Genomic DNA, 20575 nt, shown 5'->3' on the forward strand with positions numbered 1-20575 from the left:
CCAGAATTCCTGCCCCCTCATGTAATCTCTTACACAGCATGGCCATGCTGCTTCATCAGTCAGGCTTTTCCAAATTGCTCAGAAAAGCATGCCTTCCCTTTTATTTTCTTTTTCTCTGTGCCTAAGCATGTTTTCCCTAACACTGTGCTTCACTCTACCGGAAGCCTCCCTCCCAGCGATGTGACCTCCATGAGAGCTTATTGTAAACAACATGGTAGCTGTTTTTCTTTTTCTCCATTCTCCCCCTCTAGACTACTTCTAAGATTTACTGCTTGCCTGTCCTGGGGTGTTTTCCTTTTAAAATGTAATAAAATAGTCCTTGAGTTAAAAAAAATAAAAGTGAATAGGAACCATTCTATTGCCCTATGGAGAGTAGTAGGTCAGGAAGCCTATTAGTTCTGCCAAGTTAAAACATTTGAATCCAAACTTTGTAGTGTCGTATACTTTATATTTTATACTTGATGTGCCCTGAAAAAAAGCCTTCCATGAGCTCTATGAGTTATTCGTCTAAGACCTTAAGGGCTTAAGCTGATTTGAATAGAGTAGAAAGCTAATAGTTATTCATTCTTTCTTCAATATTGTACTCAGAAATCAATGCTTTCACCTAAAAGAAATCAACTCTGTGCTCATCCTTGGCCACCCTGTCTACCTCTGACCCACACATCTATGATAATATCTATGATACTAGTACTAATTTCTATTAAATAACTTGTTATTAATTATTTCACAAGTTATTTTTTTAAATTTGTGGTAAGATGTAACTAGTCACCTAATAGAAGTGTGTCAAAACTGAAAAACACTAGTTTGTCATACATGGACTTAAGCAAAGAACAAGATTTAGTTTTAACTCACAAACCTCTTGTAACTATATTCTATAAAATCTTAAATCCCCCTCTCAAGTATTTTTGTAAGTCAACACTCTGGTCTGGTAATTTTCTGTCCCACTCATCTTGCTATACTCTATTCCCCCAGCAAAACAGCCAGTGTTTGCCTCAGCGCTGCAGTGGAGCCATGAAAAAGAAAGAGAGAAACAAACCCTATGACTAGTGCTTTCTCTTTATGGTTACTATTCCTTTTATGGTTAAGAAGCAGCATTGGGGCAGGTGGCTTGTGGACCAGTTCGCTGGTAAGGCATCAAACCACTCAAGTTTGCCTTCACAGATAATTGTAGATACTTAGCTGTTTAAGTGCTGTTTCTTTGTGTATGTGTCAATTGCAACAACTAAAAAAGTATAATTTTCAATTTAAAACACAGTTGTGTCTGATGAACATCTCGACAAAAAGAAGCAACCTTTCTTGGCTGCCATTCTGAGGTGCTTCTTGATCTAATATCTTCACAATATTCTTGATCTGGGATTTCCATTCCCACACTTGCTTTGCATTTAAGTGCTGTGTGCTCTTACAGAACTTGCTCTTCCCCAGCTTCTACCGAATCCCAGAGGAGTAAATAAATTATCCAAATATCAAATGTGAGTCCACACGAAATGATCCGATACAAGTTTAAACTAAAGCTTGTGCCTACACAGAAGGTCTAATCTGGTTAGAGGTAAAAAAAAAAAAAATGCAAAAGATGACATTGCCAAAACAACACAGGAAAATAAACCCACTGTTGCCAAGCTGTCACGCTGGAACAGAGCTGACAAGCATATTCGCAGTACGCTGCTTTGATGGATTATGTTTTCACAGATTATTCTCCTCGGGAACATGTGCATTTTAATAAGCAACAAAGCCCAAATCAGAGGGAAAGTAATAAAGGCAGGATTTCAGGAACCTAGACAGGCTTATGACAGAGAGTATTGGAATCTGGGGCTTGCTGGAATCCATCAGATGAGACAAGCAGGCCTCGTTGGCGCACACACACATACACACACACACACACACACACACACACACACACACACACACACACACACACACCTGTGTCTTGAACAGGAATGTGAACAAGAAATTTCATGAACATAAAAAAACACTCATTTACTCTACTGTGGCCCAGAGTCTAGATTGTCTCTTCATTGTGAAATCCAGTACAACCAACATTTCATTTTCAATTTCAGCTTGAAAATTACTTCAGCAGGAATGGTGTAAGAGGTGAGTTATATATTTTGAGATCAACTAAAAAAAAAATTTCAAAACCTAAAATTTCCGGCATCTGCAATCAAGTTTTACTTTCTTTAATTCATGTAGAGCAAGGTATTTGTAGAGTAATGCAGGTGATTTCATTCATAATCATGAGCTATGTATTTAAGCAATCAATCCTATGCATAATTATTCGGTCTGGATGAAAAACCGTGCCTAGCTTTCCCAGGGATATATGTACATTTTGTCCAAATTTAAAACCAATCACAAATGCTTTAAAATTCCATTCTGAACTTAATTTTGCCCATCAATGAGATATGAGGCATGCTGAGCGTACAAAATCAGTTCTTGGAATCTGATTTGAGGGAAAATGGCAGTTCCATAGAAAAGGAGAATGGCTTTACTAGTCACAGTTCAAAATGTCCATAAATGTAATTGTTAGCATGGTTATTTTAATGGTGGAACCCCCAGCCCCATTCTTTTATATTTTTCATTGTGAGCCCAGCCTTTAACGGCTGAGCCATCTTTCCACACCCACCCCCCTTCTCAAAGACCAGTAATGTGCATGGGTTCCTGGCAGTCCAGATGCCGTGATAAGTATTCCCATCTATTCCATCTACCCAAAGAGCTTCTGAGGCTCATCTGAAATTGCCTCATCTGTCACCTCAATATGTCACCACAGCATCATACTGCTACTGAGAGCCCTTTGAGGTAAAACTGGGTATTTACACCTTTGTCCTAACTTTGAAATCCCTTCTATAACTTGTTCACACATGCCAATGATGTTCTGAGAAATCACTAACAATAAAAGAACCCCCCGAGACTGAGCTTAAATGCAGCAACCAATTCTGCCTTGTGATGAGGCTGCCCCTCAGTGCATCCCACCTCCTCAGTCTTAAAACTGCTCCACTTCCAGCTTTCCTAAAGATACTTTTCTATTATCAATAAACCTCCCAAGCTGGGAGCTTCAAACTCTTGAAAAGTCTTGTCTAGGTTCCACATCAAATTTCCTTACATGGATTCTAACTTACATGCTTTTCCTACTGACCACAGCCACCTTTGTTCACTTAGTCTAATGGTATTTCCTGAAGTTAACAAAGCAAAAAACTGAGGGTTAGGCGCTATAGCTGAAGTTCACAATAAAAATTTTAGGAAGACATAATAATAAATAAATGTAATGTTATATGTAGTAATTATAAATAAATAAATAAATAATAACATAGGCCCTTATTTTTTTCTGACTAAATGGTTAAATACTCTTGCAATCACTTCACAAATTTCTACATCTTTCAATTCCATGAAATCAAATTAATCTTTGTAACACTGAGTGTTTATATCCTTTCATAAAATGCTAAAAGTGTGTTTATCTTCTGAGTAACAAAGCACTAAGTCCTTGGATTAGATACAGTGGCTTCATTAGTTCAAATCATGTCATCAATGGTTCATGTCTTTGTTTTCCTGCCACTAACTCATGCTGCAGGCCATCAGGAAAAATCCACAAGCCTTTTCTTTCTTTCCATTTTTATTTTTGTTCCTGCCTTAATTACATTGTGTTCCTGTTTGCAAGGCTGAACCTTTGCCTTCTCAGGCATTTCATGCTTACGAAGGTAGAACTCCCTTCGTCTGAGCTCTGCCATCACTCTGTCATTTCAGACTCCATGCATACAGCTTTCTGTTTTATGTATTTATAGCATCTTTCACCTCTGCTAATGAAATGAAAATGCTATTAAAGAGATGGTTTGGCAGTTGGTCATCCTTGGTTTTCCATGTCACATAGTATGCAAACCAGATCACATAGTCAATTTGTTGATTGTATGAAAAAATTATTAGCAATAAATCCCTTGGCTAATGGAAAGGATGATTGAGAAGAAACATTTGTTTTTTACTGACTTCCATTATGTAATTAAACATGTGCTCCCATGGGACAGTGAAACAAATGGTAGTGTTGACCTGGCTTGGCCATGGGAACCTAGCTGGAAAAACACGGAAATGAAGGAATAAAATAGTGAAGAAAGACACATATACGGATAAGCTGGAGCAGGTGAGCAGTGCTCACTTTGATAGAGGACTCCTTCTAGAGCAACCCGCAAAGTCAGCAAGTTTATTATGTACAGCATGAGGAGAATGCCTGACTCGCCTCAGGGGGAGTCTCTGTAGGTGCAGCTGCCTCAGGCTGTAAGCATCAGGGGAGGAGGAAGAAACAGTGGGTGCTTTCTGCACATGCATGTTACCTTTGATACTTAAACCAAAGGAATGGCTTTCTCAGTTTCCTCAGTTTGACCCAAGGGAGGCATTACCATTTCCATGAGTGGGGTATTGTCATACATGACAAGGTCATGCTCATGTCAGCAACACACATGCACTCAGGACTTCATCCACTCCCTGCATGATATACATAATATAATACACAGAAGAAACTTGAGAACAAGCAGCTCATTGAAACCTGAGAATCACCTATCAAACACAGACAAGCCAACAACTGTCAACCGTCCCTAGTTACCTTCCTATCTTGATGAGAGATTTTAAAGGCATTTAAGGACTGAGAAACAAGTCCAGTAAAGGGAACCTCCACTCCACTTGTGAACTGTCTCATGTAAACTGTTATACAAATCTCACATGTGGGGCAGGCCTAGCCAGGGACAGCTGGTGCTTTCTTATCCTATTTTTCATAGTCAGCATGGATACATTCAGATCTGACATACAAGAAAAAAAGAGAGGCATAATTTGAACAAATTACATGACATTTGTAAAGTCATCTTCTATATGATTCTCAATAGCCTGATATTGCATGTGTGCTCTCCGCTTTGTGTTTCCAACTCACACATTATGTTACCTTCAGTTATCTGTTCTGTTCAACATGAAAATGTCACCTCCAGATTCCATCTTAAGAACAGAGCTGCAGCAAACCAGATACAACTCCGGGAGAACTTCATTGCCCTCTTCTGGCACCCATGAATATGCACACACAGGCATACTCTTACACATACATGCACACATAAATAAAAAATAAATCTTTAGAATAAAGTGAAATAGAAGGGAAGGGGGTCTGAGGTGTGGGTGCATTGGTTAGGCTGTTTCTCTAGCATGTGTGGCCCCAGATCAAAGATATGTCTTTAGCTTTCAGAGAGGACCCTCTACATCAGAGGGTTGCAGCAGACAGGGGCAGCCTTCCCGTGCTGACCACATCAATAATGCATGACAAGAGAGGATGAAGATGGAGCTACCAGGGTCCAATATGGGCAACTTTGACAAGCCACCTGTGAAGCACAGCTACCTGCAGGTTGTGGACTGTCTGACCCTGTTTCTCCATCTCCCTTCAACAGTTGTTAGTGCCTCATAAATACACAATGCTTTATTGGCTTGTCAAATATACAAGCAAATCTCAGTTTCTTATGGCAGAACAGTCAGACTGCAACACACACACAAAGAAGCCACCAAATGTAAAACTGGATCTTGAAGCTGAGTCATTCTCACCACTGTAGTACAAGGACTGTACACAGACACTGGAGAAGTCCAATTTCAGGGAAACATAGTCATGTTAGAAGAAACGACATCCCTATATGCTACAGCATATAATATGCAAGTGATATTGGCACAAGTGTGCTTATTATACCTATTTTCCTATACTGCCCAACCAAACCTTTATGCTGCCATGTGCTTATGTTCAAACTCAGCTGCTCCATTTCCATCTATCAATGCACTGAGAGATGCAACATCATTATCTCTGCTGGATGGATGGGTCCCTGAGGGACAGAATGATAACCGCCCAGACTGGTCCTTTGATCTTCACAAGTGTTACTATATAGGTATGAAAATCTATTCTGTCTTCAACATCCACATCCTTTCAGGTATACAGGATGCTCTGATTCCCTTGATGCAGGCTACATCACAACTAACTTCTTTCTTACACCCATCCTTCCTTACTTTTACTTCCCTGGGTATGTATCCCACAAATAACTGATACTTATTGAGACTAACCCGGAGTAGCTGGTGCTAAGCAAATCTGTGAACACCGGAGATAGATGTGATTGTGGGCCCGGATCAAGCACTTCCTAATTAGCAGAGAGGCATATCAGTTATTGCATATAGCACAAAGATGCCCTCTGGCATAAGATAGTAGCCCCATTGTGTTCCATCAGTTATCAAATGGAATGGTGTACCTTTGAAAAGGAATGGAACTAGCCACTATGATAGACCCAGTAACTGAATAATATTGGGATAGTATGAGGCATTGGAATGACGCAAGGCTTTGAAATGCTAATAAAAGTCTGACTATAATCAACCAGTGACTAAATGGGTGTTATGAAAACAGTGGTAGAAGAGAGAAAATGGATAGCTTGGCACAGGACTTAGTCAGGACTACAAAAGTAAATTTGCGATTCAGTCAAGGTAGCGTTGTTATATCAGCTGCATTGTCTAGAGTGAACCTTAACACGTGATGTAAGGACACCTCATTTAAAGTGACTGGCAATCTCAAATTCCCAGGTCCTCCTTGAAATAGGCTGGACTGGATTGAAGTAGTGCACGACTGCATGCCAATGACTCATATTCCCTCATTGCCTGACACTTACATGACCTTTTCCTCAGATGAAACCCTAGGTGAACTCTCAATTCTGTCTCGATGTTTGGTCAACAACTGCAACTAGAGTTAACGTCACAGCATAATTAACCAGCTGCAGGTGTGCTTTTGCTGTTCTTCATATAGAAAAAATACCAGTGGGAGTTTAGGCCCCTGTGTAGCCAATGACCATTGGGAGCCATGTATTTTATCACAAGGCCCTTAAACAGAAAAGGAAGAGTTGTAGGTTTTCCAGAACTTTCCTTGGATAGAAATTGATGTTCTACTCAAATCGATCTAGAAATGGCAAAAAAAAAAAAAAAAAAAAAAAAAAAAACACCAAAAACAAAAAACAGAGAATACAGAATACAGTGGACAAAAGAGTTCCAAGCACAAACAAAATAGTAAACTTCAGGGGATATACCATGTAACTTAAGAAAGGCCATCAAATACTGCATTTCAGAGAAAACTTTTAAGGATACATCATTTTCTGAAGAAATGCAGAATGGATCAACGAGTTCCACTTCTGTTTAGATTGAGGAAAGCTGATCCCCTTCCAATTAGACACAAAATCTAACATTTTCTGGGCCCCTTACAAAAAAATAAGAAGCAAATTCAAATTTCAGAGGTTGGCAACTCCCTCTGAGAAGGCATGGTTCCTGTGTATTCATTTGTCTTTAGTAGAGAATGAAAAGAGAAAGTTAGAGCCGTAGCAACAGATGAGAAGGACCACGGATAGACAAATGAGTAAGCCCGTGGAGCAAAGTGTGGGCTAGTATGACAAATTTTGCAGCCCTGATGGCCTCTTGTATAATACTTGCTCCCTGATAATGTCTTTTCCATGTATTTTTCTAGATTCTCACAGAAAAAGATTGAGACTATGGTCCAGAGATGGCATCCTCTATTATAGAAACCTGCTGGAGGTAAGTGGTTGCCACTGACACAGACATGGAGACACTTTGATTCTGAAATAGGAAAAGTGCAGAAGATGCTCTTGCTGTCAAGTCATTGACAAAGACAAATTGCTCAGGGGTGAAGAGAGCAAAGAACATTTGCTTTTGACCGAGCAGCAGAAAAATTCATCTGTGCTTAGAATCAAAGCAGTTGGAAAACTGAGGACTGTCTGCTGGAATGGTCAGGGGATGCTCTCAAGAACAAGACCCTCACAGATTCAAGACACAACAGAGTTTGCAAGGCATGGGAAGAAACAAGGAAAACCCCACCCACGAGGCACAGTAGCATAGGATGGCCAAAGGCTGAGACTGAAGTGGGAAAACAGGGAATACTGCCAGTAGAGGCATGACACTAGCTGGACTATTGTGCCGGGCCAGCATGTAAGAAAGAGGGTACCTAGTGGTGCACATATGGAAACACAGCTGAGATGGAACAGAAATATTTAGGTTTCATGGGCTGTACTATCAAAACAAAGGTTCAGCTTTTCACCACTGCCATACATGGATAGTTATGATGGTTATAAAATTATAACTATCTGTTATGGTAACTCAATTCCACCTACTATATAAAACTGCAAATGTACCATTTCCATCTGTAAATATACTTTACCTCAGACACTAATACTCTTTTGCATAAAATGAAAATAATTTCATATTAGTATCATAATACATATTATATATTAGACTGAAGAGAGGGAATAAAAGTAGACTGTCAAGAGGTAAAGGAGGGCTATGGTTGCATCTTAGTTGCAATAGTACCTGTTTAACATGATTGAAGGCCTGGCTGTTATTCCTCAGTACTCATAAAAAGAATGTGGTGACATAGGCTTAAAATTACAATGTGCAAGGAAGTGGTGGCTGGAAGACCAGAAATTCAAGGCTATCCTTGACTGCATAACAAGTTCCAGGCCAGTCTAGTCTAGAGACCTGACTCAAAAGTAAGAAAGAACAAAAAATAGAATGAATAAAAAGTATAAAGAATCCTCGGCAAATTTCAAGTTCATAAGATACCTGTCTCAAGAGAGTGAGGTCCAAAGCGGCAAAGAAGAGGAAGAGAAGTCCTGCTCTATATCCCATAATGAGCATGGACACACAGACACACAGACACATACACACGCACACACACACACACACACATACATACACACACAAAAGAACCCACATACACATACTTGTGTGCAAGATGATTCATGTATTTTCCCTCATAGAAGAGGAAGTAACCTGGTATTAAAGATGCAATATCTCAGGAGTCAGAAATTATAAAGAGGGAAATGAAAATTCAAAAGTAATATCAAAGATAAAGAATTCTCTCTTTCATTATTCAGAACACTGGATGTGTTTGAGGAAAGGATCCATTGGCTTTAAAGAAAGATCATGGAAAGTTCCTTAAACTAAACAAGTGAATATAATGAAAAAGAATACTCAGAGTTGAAATATAGTATCAAATAGTCCAAGATATGTGTAAATGGAATTAAAGAATGTGCCTATGCAAGAGAAGAGATTTTTTTAAAAAAAAAAATCATTACCAGGACTGCAGAGGTAGCTCGGTGGTCAACAATATTGGTTGCTGTTCCAGAGGACCTGAGTTGGACCCTCAGAACCCATATAGTGGCTCACACTGTCTGTAACTCCATTCTCAGGACACTGATACCAAATTATGATCTTCACAGATGCTACACACACATGGTGTTACAGAGATGCACATGCAGGAAAGGCACATATGCCCTTTAAAATTGTAAATATTTTTATAATATATGTTGAGCTTGTAATTTATTTTTATTTTCTGTGGATTGGTATTTTGCCCACATGCATGTCTGTGTGATGGAGTCAGATTCCCTGGAGCCGGAGTTACAGACAGTTGTGACTGCTGTATGGGTGCTGAGAATTTAACCCAGGTCCACTGGAAGAGTAGACAGTGCTCTTAATCCCTGAACCATCTTCTGAGCCGCAAAAGTAAATGTTTTTTTAAAAAAGAAAGAATACATTATCCATGCACACATGCACATATACTGCAATACATGTGCATACACATACACACACATACACACAGACACATCACACAATACACTCATAAGTATTATACTATAATGGCTGAAGACAAGAAATGGAGAAATAAATCTTAAAATCAGTCAAAGTATCATGCACGGGAAAACTAAACATGTCTTTACCAAATATAGATTCATATCCTAAAATAGCATTCTTTTTAAACAAGCCAATACTATGAACCCAGAATTTCTAGGTATGTATCATCTAATGTTAGAGCACCTACGTGCACAAAACTGAACCCAACAGAAGAGTTCAGAGGAGTCGTAATTCACAATTATGGCTAGAGACTTCAATACTCTTTTCAATAATAACAGGGTAATTAACAGAAAATCAGGAAAGATGTTTGAATCTCAAGTCACACTTTCAACCACTAGACAATGTTCAAAACCCACAGTAATTGTAGGATGTGTGTTTTTATGACTGCATAGGGAATGCTCAACAGGAATAAACATTCTGAATCAGCTAGCAAGTCTTGGACAGTAAAAACAAAACTCTATACACAGATGTGTACCTAATTATAACAATTATACTAGAAAATTCTTAAAGAGAAGATACATGGAAATTTTCTAAATAGTTGGTAAATCAGATACAATGCAAAAAAATACTTTTAAGTAATGTACATGCTAAACACCTTACAGTTATAAATTCAGTTAGAAAACATTTTAAATGCAATGAAAATAAGTCCATAACGTCAATTTTGGAAGAGTCAGCTTAAAACCACTTTCAGAAAAAAGTACAGCAGTGAATGCTTATGTTAGTTAATAAGAATATTTCACATTAGTAATATATCACCACTAAAACCCAGAAATTAAAAAAAAATGTGAATAAAATTAGAAAGTAAGAAGAAAAAATAGCCAGAGAAGAAAGTGATGAAATAAGAAAAAGACAGAGACGCAGAAAGGCAAAGACAGGAGAGAGACTCAAATTAACCCAAAGGCCATTCAAACTGATTAGGAAAGGAGAAAGAAGACATGAATTATTAATATCAAGAATGATAGGAAGACATCATTGAAGACTCTGCAAATCAAAAAGATAATAATGGAATATAATTGAAAGTTTTATGCTCATACATTTAACAATTTAGATGAAATGGAAAAAGTCCTTAAAAGACACAGATAACTTCAATTTATTCAAGAAAGTTACACATCCTGACTCACCTTACGCCTACTAAGGACAATTAATGTGTGCTATAAAGTAGTTTGCTTGTAACATTTCACTGGTGAACTCTCCTAAACATTTAAATAATAGATAATATCAATACTGTAAAAGTTCTAGAACAGAGCAGAAAGCACCCTGACACTGCGTGAGATCAACATCACGCTGAGACTGGAACCCGAGACGGCCAACATCAGCAACCATGATCTGTGTGTCTCTAGTACGAACAGCCCAGCAATTCTCTAACAAAATGAGAGCAAAGAGAATTTTATAATAGCCAAACAGTAGCCCAAGCATGATGTTATCCCAGGGTTGAGAGTGTTTTCACATTCAAAAACACAAAGAAAGATAATAGAATTGTGTAAATACATTTGGGGAAGTCTAAAGCACGTGTACACATATATCATGAAGAAAGATTTCCTCTGCCTTCTGCTGAGCTTATTCCATTGCAAAGTAAGGCCAGTGTAGCAGTAACACGCGAACCATGGCTGAGTGTGGGCGCTGTCCTCTGAAGCTCCGTGTCTCCTGTGAAGCTGCTCTGTATAACCTAGTTTAATGTTCAAGTTCTATCTCCAGTGTGACCGTCTTAAGCTTTTGGGTTCTGCTGGATGGCGTCTGTGGAGGTTTGCTCGTTTTCATAGTTGTATTATGGATCTCTAGAGAATCAGAATATATATTATATTGCATAACATATACAATTATATATATATATACTATTTATATGTAATACATGTGAATATGATAGAGACAGGCATAGAGACAGAGATAGATATAATGGCATTTAATAGAGCATCTTACAGGTTATGTGCCAATCATTCCAAAAATGGCTGTCTTCTGATGGAAAGCCCAGGAATCTAGTAGCTGTTCAGTCCTGGATACTGGATGGCTCAGATGGTCATTGGTATATACAATGCAAAGAAGTAGGCTCTACTATGAGTGAAATGAATTTGTCATCAAGAGCAAAGAGAAGCAGGCAAAGAGCTTGCATTCTTCTTCCAAGTCTTTCATATAAATTTCCACCGCAAGGTGTGGCCCAGAGTTAAGACAGATATTCACTCCTCAAAAGATCTGGATTTGGGGTGTGTCTGTCCACTTCAGGTAATTCAATCGATAAAAATCTCTCACAGGTGTACCCAGCCCTTTGTGTCTCCTTAACTCCATATGTGGGTGGCAACCAAGAATCTCCATACCAATAGTGAGTAAAATATGTCTGTATTTCTATTTACCTTTGTGGATGAGAAGTAATGCAAGCTAATCCACCACAAGAAAAAACAGGAGGCTCTTCTTATTTCACTGTGTACTTTTAAGTATATGTTACATGCATATTTTATGTATTTGTTCATTTTCTGTTATCAAAAAATAATGGGTTTAATGTTAGGTTTACCACGTTTACTTACCTTCGTGGCCATTGAGCTGGCCCCGTTCTTATGACTTTTGTGCCTCTTGGCTTTTAGTCATGGGAATCCATCCCATTCACCATGGTTACCACTAGCTCCCATTCAATGAAATGGCTGGCATATGCTTTTATGTCACACAACTGGATCACTGTTGCTATAAAAACAGTTGAGATTACATTGTCATGTCTTAAGCCAGGACTACAGCATAACCTGGGAATACCAACATATTTGAGAGTTAGTTACAATTATACATTGTCAGGGAAAATTAATTTTCTTACTACCTGAATAATTTTTAACAAGGAGACTTTCCTAGCTTTCTTGATGTAGGTTCTCTTGGTTTCATTTCTAGATTGGCTGGAGGAGGTTTAGTCCAATGCCAAGGCCAGGAAGTCTCTTAAATGTCCTTCCGGAATCTGTCCTGGGCTTTGCATTAGGCCTTCTGGAAAGTCATGGAAGCCCAATACTAACTTTGCTAAGATAGAGTATTACTAAGATTTGGGTCCGAATCATCCCCCAACAGGTTCATATTTTGAACACATGTTCTAAAATTGGAGCAATTTAGAAGGTTGTGGAATCTTTACCATCTGAGACAGAGCTGACACAAATAGGTCATAAGCTATGAGCTTTTGAGGTTCCGTTAGGCATTTGGCACATGCCTCACTGATTCCTGGTCCCTCATGATGTGAGCAGTCCTATGAACACCCCACCACACTTTCTATGCCAACAACTGAGTTCTGCCATCATTCCTTTCCTGTCATGATGGATGAAACCCCCTCAAACTGTGAGTCACAATCCCCTTCTGAAGTTGTTTCCATCAAATGCATTGTTACAAAAAGGAAAAGGAAAAGTAATAGGGATTTGATATAAATTTTGATTTTTTAAAAATTCACCTAGTTTCAAAATTTTCAGTTTTCTGTATTCTTTTTATGACTGCCAGCTCTTTATTATATATTTTTAAAAAATATTAAAAATACCTATGTACAGTTGAGTTGTTTTAAAGAGAAAGATAGTAAGACTCGGAATTTCTTGACACTAAGAAACAAATGCACAAATTATGAATCCTGTCCTTATCTGTTACATCACTGATTTGTATGACTGCTAATGAGATAGGTGGCATTATTACACTATCATTTATATAATGATATGTCACAGAGTGATTTGCCCCAGGTCCACTACCAAAAAAAGAACAGTATATAGTTTTATCAAAATGTTTTAATCTTTGTGATACCAAACCACAGGCAAAACTTGGAAAAATAATAACAAAACTTATTCTGGGTCCCACATAAGTGTCACATTGCTCCTGATCCATCAGACAAAGCCAGTTTGCGGACAGGGTATTGCTTGTGTGTCCCTAAAATCAGGTACTGTAAGATATGCTAATGAGAGCAGCACAGCATCAGGGATGGCGGCCTCACAAAGAAAATTCATTTCAATACCAGGAGTTACACAGATCATCCGCAGACTTTAGAAGCAATATTTTTCTTTGACTTGCTGTCCACATTCTGCCTGCTGCTTTCATTACAGAAGTCTGATATCACAGCTACAGTGTTGTTGTTACTTTCCCAAGTACTGTAAAATTTGGAGGCCAAATGTATTATTATAGGCATTTGAATTAACAGCGAAGCATAAGAAATAGATGATGAAGGGCAGAGTCAAAGAATTCAAATGAGCAAAGTTCTCTTTTACTTGCTTTTTCATAAGTGTTGACATTTCATAAAATGTCCAAGCAGAAGGGATTTTACACATAAAAAGTTCATTAATGAATGGAGCTATTAATATTATTTTCCACGTGGAATTTTATTAAATATATGTAAGATTTGACATTCCATAGCAGCTGTGATGACAGGAAGCTATGTCTCCCTAAAATTAGAGAAACACAGTAAGCATCTTTACCTGTCTCCACTACTGTCACTCTCTTTACCCACACAGAGCCCAGTGCCGCACACATAAGGCATGACTGCTGTTGCCCTTTTTCATAGTTGTAATTTTAAGGGGAACAAGAATAATGTATTGAAGCAAGCCTCCGCCACACATAGCTCTAGAAGAATTCATGTGTATTTCTTTGCAGAGGGGTCTGGGCTTTAAAACACAGTGTATACTGATGGTAGTTGTGTCTTCTTTATTTTCGTAGTAGGGTTGAAGGAAAATCGTTCTGAAAAAGGTGTCCAGGTCCTTCATCTCAAGCGTCCTCTCCTCTTTATGCTACAGGCAGTGGGGCTGCGGCGAAAATCTGGCACCAGCTCGGTTCATTACTTCATTTGACTCATCATTAAGCAAAATTGCTGCAATTATGGTTCACATATTTCTACCTATTTCCAATAACTGATATATTTTTAAATAATGTGCTTTAATTTAAAAGGATATAGATTTTGAGCAACCTGGACTACAGTCTCAGGTGTACTGATTTTAGGAATTTAACTTCAAATAAGCTACTAAACCCTCTGAGTGCTAATTTCATTTGATATTTTTTAATTACGCATAAGAAGGCTGAGATGATAATCAAATAAAATAATGTATATTATGGTGCTTTGGACATAATCAATACTCAACAGTATTAGTTTTACTTGTCCCTCAGAGCCCTGGCACAATATTTATTATATATTCAAAGCTCAATTAAAATTAATTTAATAATACAGAGGGGTGGGCAAGAGCAGATGGATGGTAAAACACAGAGGTTCACAACAAATAGTTACCATTTCTAGATCTCATGGGATAGGAGCACTCATATCCCCACAGAAATATATATGTGTGTGTGTGTGTGTGTGTGTGTGTGTGTGTGTGTGTGTGTGTGTGTGTGTGCGTGTGCACGCTTCTTTACGGGCTCCATGGCTAAAGCAGACCAGAACAGCAACAGACAAAATCCTCCCTGCTTAGGGAGGAAAGTGGAGGCAGAAATCATATTATGAGCACCCTTCTTCATGGTCTCTGGTATTCTACTATGGACTTTTGTTCAATGATTCCAACTGACACCAGGGGCCAAGGAAGCCCCAAACAATGGCTATCACAGCGTCACTGCCCTGGGGCTCAGAATATAAGTAAAGGGTAAAGGGTACATCTAAGTGGCAAACGAAGTCCCTTTGGTATACTTCTCTCTTTCAAAGTCCATTTCTATGGTTTTCAGATTTTATTCACTTGTGTTGATCATGTATCCCTCCCCCCCCCCCAGCTGTCAGTAGAGTATGGAGTCTTTGAAATCAAAGATTAAACTTATTTATGATCCCAGATTTTCCTAAAGTAGGCACCACTAAGCAGACTGCATAAAAAATACAATGTACTATATAGCACCCGTGGGAAAGCACCATAGAAGATAAATATGCCTATAAAGTCTCATAATAGCTTTGTAGAAAATAAATAATAGGAAAACTACATTTTCCACCCAAGTTGTTGTTCTGGAAATACAAGAAACATACAAATGCTAGTTCCGGAAATTCAGATTGGTAACTCTCTGCCTTCTCCACGCCCACTGTGTCCAATGAGCACTGAGTATGTGCAAATCTAGTCCGTAGCTGGCTCCAGAGTGGCTCTTCCTAAGGCCTTTACACTTTCCTTTGCTCTTCATAATCTTCAACTTTGTTAATTACAGTCTTGCCAGCATTAAGATCTTCTGCAGTACGCACGTGCTATGAGTTTCATAATCGTTAGAAATTGTCTTGTTTTTATTGACTCATAAATATGACACTACATCTTCTCATGCTTGGGAAGACTTCATTCTTCTCACCAAGACTCCTGGAACCATCTAGCTCTGAACTAGAAAGATGCCAACTTCCAACTATCCATCTGACTTCCTTTTGTGGTTTGGACCTGACTGTGTTGCCCTGGGCCACTAGATAACATTACTGTTAAGCGATGTATATACATACGCAGCCTATGACTGGTAGGAACTGAAGTTGAGAAAGACCTGCATAAGATCCTGGCCCAAGGGACCACCTTAGTGCCAGCGTATGAGTATCAGCAGTGCCAGCTACACTACAGCCTTCAGACAGTAACAGTGGATATTTCTCATCTTCCTCCCAGAGGTCACCAAGTTCCCTATGGCCTATCTTAACCCCAAACCGTATAATAAAGGAAATCCAGAAAATTGCATTTCAAATTTAGAGAAACTTCCATAGGATAGAATCACTGTGATTGCCATATTTAAAAATCAAAATACAGAAGTTGAGACTGGTATCTGAGCAGTGCGTGAATATAAAGTCTCTGTTGGCAGTGCCCAGAGACAGTGGTGAGCACGGAACCACATGGGAACTGAGACCAATAGCCATGTGTCCATTTCCTCTCACTCCCTGACAAAGTATGACTGGCACCTCCATATCCTGGAAGAAGTCAGGTTGTTCACTCTCTGCGGCTTGTCCTAGAACTCTGCCTTTTTCCCCCCAGTGCATACTTTAAGTAGACTTTGAATTAGTGAAGCTCAAAGCTCCCCCAGTTCTGCCCCTCCCATGGTATTAGTTTATTTCTCAACCACATTTCATGAGAGTTGGGAGATTTCTGATTAGAAAGTCGATGGAAATGAAACCCCCAAGTTCTGACAGTTGAAGATTAAACTGTGAGTACAGATTATCAGGGTGGAAGCAAAGTGCTTTCCCCGCATGTAAAGCAAGGAAAGGTGTTGATTTGTACTCCGCTCATGAGCTGTGCAGTCGCATTATGAATGATCAATGAACATTATCATCAGAACAATGTCAACTGTGACAATTAAGGCACATCAAAAATGCAGGCTTAATTGCCTAGCTCTTCACGAAATACAAAAGGTACGCTTTAATAATGTTAGAGTTGTGGCTCAAATTGACGAGGCCACACAGAGTCACAGTTATGGTTACTGTAACCTACCATTTATTCTTGGATACCACAGTGTAAACACATGGGAAAGTTCTGTACCCCAGCTTTGCCATTCTCTGCCAAGAACAGGGTGTGCATCTTTAAACCTGCTTGCTGGATGCTCATAGGAAAGTCTTCAATATGGGTGACAATTCAGTTGATATCATTCTATCTGGTGTGGAAAATGTGTCATATTAACCATATATACATATACACGTATATTTATAAATATGTGTTTATAAATATAAATATATGTGTGTGTTTACAAATGGTTCATCTCAGAATTTAACCTGAAGTTTTACTTTTAAAACATCACAGTTAAAGAAGAGTTTATAATAATTGCAAGGCACAGTACATCTACATCCGTGTGTGTTCACACACATGTGCACACACATACACACAGTGTTGCTATGTCTGCACATAGACAAATTTATGTTTTCCCTGTGGAATAGTGCTTTAAACTCAGCTTTTGGAAAAACTATCCTTGTGTATCGTTTAAACCCATGAAAAGTGAAGCCAAGAGGAATCACTTTTTTGAAGGCCACACAAATATTAATAGTAGCTGAAACCAACTCTGGAGAAAACTACAGTGATTCATTTTTGTGTTTATCTTCCATCCCTCAAGCCTTTCAAATGCATATTCAAAAGTTCTGGCAAGTAGCAGTCTGAACAGACAAGCAGACAGTGAGCTTATCCCCTGTGTCCCACTAAGCACATGCTGATTCTCTGGGTGTGCTGTAGCCGGGAAGTCTGTTCTTAAGTCAGTGTAAGCCTCAGGGTGGGGTGCTGGTTTCAGTTCTCTGCTACACATCGAAACTGGTAGCATCTGAAGTCTGTGGCACACTCTCACCTTATGTCACTGGTTCCCCTTTAAATCCAGGAGATGCATCCTAGTAAAAGACATACTTACGAATATGCCTATTAATTCAAATTTTATGTGTATAATATCAAGCAGGCTGAAAAAAACCCTGAGAAAATAGCCAGCATCCCTAATCCACTGCCCATAGCGAGGTTCAGAGTCATCTTGAAAAACCACTGTGGTGTGGCTGAGGTCTCCCTGATTCTCCTTGTCCTTAGTTGCGGCCTTGGCACTTTGGTCTATCTTACCCCTGTGAAGACGCATTTAATGTGTACTTGGCATGATTGGGTTTTGGCTTCCCAGGATTTGTTGCTTCCCAGGATTTGACTTCAGTCATGAACAAGTCCTTCCATTTTCACGATACAGAATAGATACTTCCCAGCATCTATAGCTGGATTAGACTCCTGGGAAACTACATGTGGTATTTCAGATGACTTCACGTAGTTAAAGGGGAATTGCTAGGCTTTCTTTCTCCTTCCCACTTTCTCTCTTTTATCATTCCTGCTTTCCTGCTCACTGTAGTATAGATGTACAGCCAACAGATAAATTGACACATATATATTTATATTTAAGTCTATATTCTATACCATATACCTGCTGAGAGGAAATGTGAGAAAGAAACCACCATCCTTAGCATTAAGAAAACAAAACAGTGAAATGCTTCTCGAAGCAACACCATCTCAGGGACATCCAATTAGAGCATCTCACCTTTCGTTTCTGGATTCACATCAACATTTAAGGCAGAGCAGGCTTCTGGCATACTTTCCTACTGGGGGCAATATGAGTAATTGGCATTTAATGGCTGCTTTTACCCAAAGTACCTGAAAGGAGATTCCAAGCTAAATCAATAATTTGGAACACTGACATTTTAAGAGTGATTGTGGAAGTACCAAACAGAATGAAAACACATCTTTTGTACTAAGGAAGGCTCAGTTTTTAAAACTAAGTTCTTACTAACACTCTACAGGGATATATGTGTTGCCATTTTATCACAGCAATCGTTGTTAATAGTTGGTAGAATATTCATGCTGTCTGTGTCTATTAATTTTTCATAGGAAAATGTGTACCCCTTGTTAGGTCTCAGTTGTCACTCTGTAAAATGCAAGCTTCAAGACATTGCCTAGTCTAAATTGTTGACAGTTTGCTCCACCAGTTTCCCACTAGGTGTGGAGACTGTACCCAGTAACCACTGCAGAATCCTGCAAGTTGCTAGGCAAAGTTCATTTTCACATCCCCAGGAGAGACAAACTCCTGACCATATATTCCTTAGCACAAGCAGCATTTTTCAGATGTTCAATGTCCGTGTCAATCAACTTTAGGCCCCCGTGTGTGTGTGAGATCTCAGCATTTCACACGGATGGCTGCTCTTCCTACCTCCTGCGTCTGAAGAAATAATCTTAAACATTTACTGTGTGAAGTCTTCATGGCTTTGCAGAAATTAGTCATCTCATGCCTTTTTATTCTTTATCATAGTGGATGCTGTTACATTGACATAACATTTTATAGGTAGCCTCCTTTCTACTTGATCTAAAGCATTATAAACGCAGCATCTTAGGATGCCTTGATCTTATCTGAAGTGTGATGCCCACCAATAGCAAAGGAACACAGACTCATTGCATTGTGAATGGATATTCTTTCTATTTAATTTGTGATTTGGGGGAAGAGACCAAAGTCTAAAATGGCCAGTGCCATTTTAGATGTTAAAAGAAATTCAAAAGTGGTTCTTCTGCCTGTAAGAGTAGAGATGCTAGTCTGGATTCTTCTGCAAGCAGTGGCGTGGTGAGGATGTTAAATAGGCACCATACAGAAGTTTCAGGCGCTCACTCACACCATAAAGCACACTGACTTCAGCCGCAGACGCTTATTCTTTTACATTCATTTTTCACAGTTGGCAATTTGTCTCTATATAATTAATTTCAATTAACTTCCTTCAGCCAATCAACAGACCATAAACCAACTTTGCAGTTATGAACAAAGATTTGTGATAAGAATTTGTTTCCCATTAATTGTTAGTTCATTAGATGTCTGGGCCTAGGGAATTATAGTAGCTATGTTTTTTTTTTTTTTTTACTTTCTCAATTATGGTAGCATTAATATATTTAAAATAAAACCCTCAATTAGTGTGCTCAGAATATTAAATGTTTTAAATCAGCTCTACCAGAATTCTTAAAATGGCTCTAACAACGCAATAAACACATTGAGGAAGATTCTGGAATTTAAACAACAACTCAATAAACCCATGTTTTCAAACACAAAGACTCCACGTGTGTGGATGACTAGATCCACAGCTGTGCATTTATCTAGTTGCATTCCACTAAAACAATAATGTCAAGAAAATATGGTTATTTTGATATTGATCTATTTCTGGTAGATGCTGACTGGGAAAAAAAATTGAATCACAACAGAATACAAAGAATGAGTTCTTTCAAAGCTGAGGCAGGAATGCAGGACAGTGTGTGGAGCTGATAAAATAAAAAAGGAGACTGAAAGGGAACTAATGATACAATCCTACTGATCTGCTAAAATCAAAGTGTTTTGTAAATGCAGTGTGGGAGGCTGGAGCATGCTCGGATGCCTGGAAAAGACAGGCCTTCGGGGACTCATCTGAAGAAAAAGAGAAGTCTGGAGAATGAGACATTGAGGTTTCAGAGACGGATAGGACACAAAAGAGACAGGAAACCCAATAAAAGCGGCTGGAGGATTGTAGTTTCCCTGG

This window comes from Acomys minous (genome assembly GCF_964271855.1).
Source record: "Acomys minous genome assembly, chromosome: 3".
Lineage (NCBI taxonomy): Eukaryota > Metazoa > Chordata > Mammalia > Rodentia > Muridae > Acomys > Acomys minous.